We start from the raw sequence: 3,149 nt of genomic DNA on the forward strand, positions 1-3,149 counted from the left end.
TCTATCAGACCCACCGGGGATTTCGAATCCCCCAAATATTTTAATTTGTTACCCGTTTTTCATGGATTAGACCATGAAAAACCTTATCAGCACATGCGCAGGATTGAACAAGTCCTAACAACATTCCACCATCCTACGGTTGGTACGGAACAAATTAAATTAAGGGTATTCCCTTTCACCTTAGCCGATAGGGTGGCGTCTTGGTTAACTACCCAAACGCCAAATTCTGTGGACTCGTGGGCTAAACTTGTTCAGCTGTTTATGGAACATTTTTACCCACCCCTAAAGACGGATGAGATGCTTTCCAAGATTCATTTCTTTTGACAAAATCCTCATGAAACATTTTCAGAGGCTTGGAATCGTTTCACTGATCTCCTTATAGAGTGTCCACATCATAACTTAGCGAAAGACACGTTAGTTCGTGCTTTTTTCAAAGGACTTCTACACCACCATAAAGAAGTCCTTGACATAATTAATGGGGGTAGTTTCTTAAGAAAAGGAGCTTGAGGAGGCTTATAAATTTTTAAAGGACCAAACTAAGTTTAAATAACAACCGGGGGGTAGTGACGATTATTCCTCGCCACGCTAGTTCTTCTTCAATGATTAAGGCTACCAAGATGTTTGAGGTTAAATCAGATCCCGAGCTGAAAACTCTAATTGAATCCCTCACAAAAAGGTAGAGGCCATTTCTGTACAATAAAAGCCAATCCCGTCATGAATGTAAATTCAAATCCATGTAGTTTTCGGTTGGAGCCCCGAGCATCCGACTCCCATTGTCCTATAGCCTATGAACAGGCTTGTTCCATTAATAGTGAACCTAACGCCCTTGGAGACAAAATCCCAACTTCGGTTGGAGAAATAATAAAAAACGTCACACCTCAAGGGTACAATAACCAATATGTTAGGGCTTACGCCGCGGCTTTAACCAATCCCCACTACGACAAGGGCGGTCGGGGAATTTTAATAATTATAACAACCAAAGTTTAAAACTCGACAAGGTCAAGCACAAAGTCAAGGTAATGATAATAATTATAATGCTAATAGAGGTATCGTTCCGGTAAATAATAACTATCAAAATCCACCCATAAATAATTTACGTGAAATAGTTCCAGTCACACCACCCGTGACTACTACACCCACACAACCGGATCATCTTGGCACCTTCATACAAGTGAGCCAAAAACTTTTCCAAACCATGGCTCAATCTAACCAACAGCTTCTACAATCCGTTAATAATTTAAACAAACAGTTGGCTCAAGATAAAGCCCAACCCAAAGGTGTGTTTCCAGGTAACGAAATACCTAATCCTAAAACAACAAATACAGCCTTTGAGGTAACCGATAATACTAGTAACGAGTATGAAAATGTAGGTGAGCTAAAGGCCATCGCCACCCTCCGTTCTGGCAGAATGGTTGATAACAAAGTAACTATGCCTATAGTTACCCCACCAGTAGCCCCTACACCTGCTATATTACTAGATACCGAAATAGAAACTGAAGAGCCTACCACTGTAGAAGTACCAGTTCCAACACAACTTAAGAAACAGGAAGCCACGGTTAAACACCCAGGTAATACCATTGCTAAATATAGACAGAAACCACCGTTTCCACAAAAATTAGTCATGTTAACTAGGGATACAAATTACGAGGAGATTAGGGATGTTTTCAAGAATCTAACTATAAACCTTCCCTTCCTCGAAGCTATAAAAAAGCTACCACACCATGCGAAGTTTCTTAAGGAATTGTGTACTACTAGGAGTAGGACCAATATACCAAAAGACGCCTTTTTAACAGAACAATTCCCAACTCTATCTGAACATAATGGAATTGTTAAGTACAAGGACCACCGGTCGCCCTATCTGCATAATGCACCTTAGGAGATTCTTATACGACGACGGCGTTAGTTATTAGACTTGGGGGCTAGTGTCAACTTACTCCGTTTTATTTGTATATAGACAAATAGGTCTAGACGAGATGCAACCCACTAGAATGACGTTGCAATTAGCTGATCGGTCTATTAAGTATCCTAAGGGTGTCGTCAAAAATGTTCTGGTAAAAATTCAGGATTTTTACTATCCAGCTGATTTTGTCATCCTCGACACAGAAGTCGTTAACGACTCTGTCCCGATCATTTTAGGGCGACCTTTTCTGGCAACTACCAATGCTCTCATTAATTTCCGTGATGGTTCAATGTCCATGTCTTTTGGCCATCTTTCTGTTAAAGTCAATGTTTTTAAAACAAAGACACAGTTACCCGATTCGTCTATGGATGGAGAGGTTAGCATGATCGAGAGCGTTGCTCGAGATTATTTCAACAACACGTTCCATGATAATCATATGCCCAAATTTCTTTCCTTTGGAAGTTCAGACTCCAACATTTCCATCCCTACACTAGTCGATACACATATTACGGATGAGGATGAGATAGATGACTTTCTCAAAGATGTAGAGGACTATCATAGTAACGAGGATATGACCAATCTAGATGAGCAATTCGATGAGTTTCTTCGAGAAGGTGATGAATCACCCTATCAAGAACTACTTTGCACAACATCCACCTCGATTCCCCTCCTTCCACCCTTTCAAAGGAATCTCGAGTTTGCACTCGATCCTTTTGTTTCTCCCGTGCTCCATAATTTTTTAAATCCACCTAGTAAACAAATACTACAAAAGGACAAACCACTTGACACCTTCATTTTCAGAATTGAGACAGTCACTACACACACAATGAATGAGTTTTGTGCTAAAACCACATCCTCATTGTTTACAGGCTGTCTTTCTACAACTTATCCATATCCACCATATTCTCCACAACCATTCACTTTTCCACCCTTATTTACTAGAACACCCACTCATTCAAAAATGAAAAATAAGGTGCATGATAGGTTACATAATAGGGTTATCCGACTTCGCTTTCATTTCACTAGGTTGAGTCATAGGAAATCTTGGTGCTTGATTGTGTTTGGATATGTTTTCTGTGATATTTATTTATGGAATGATCCACAATTATTTCAGTTGTTGATATATGATAAACTGCATGTTCATACATACGTCTAGATAAAGTCTCGAGTATCTGACTATAAATGACTCAACTTTTGTGTTTGGTGCATTTCCTTTCATTTCCATATATATTGGAGAGTGCACCATTAA

At 39.5% G+C, this 3,149-nt stretch overlaps 1 pseudogene; it reads right to left on the reverse strand.

Annotated features, from left to right (window-relative positions):
• Positions 1-307: 307 nt before the first annotated feature.
• Positions 308-401, reverse strand: LOC147517320 (small nucleolar RNA R71; annotated as a pseudogene).
• Between the last annotated feature and the right edge of the window lie 2,748 nt (positions 402-3,149).

This window comes from Coptis chinensis, chromosome 2 (genome assembly GCF_015680905.1).
Source record: "Coptis chinensis isolate HL-2020 chromosome 2, ASM1568090v1, whole genome shotgun sequence".
In the NCBI taxonomy this organism is placed as follows: domain Eukaryota; kingdom Viridiplantae; phylum Streptophyta; class Magnoliopsida; order Ranunculales; family Ranunculaceae; genus Coptis; species Coptis chinensis.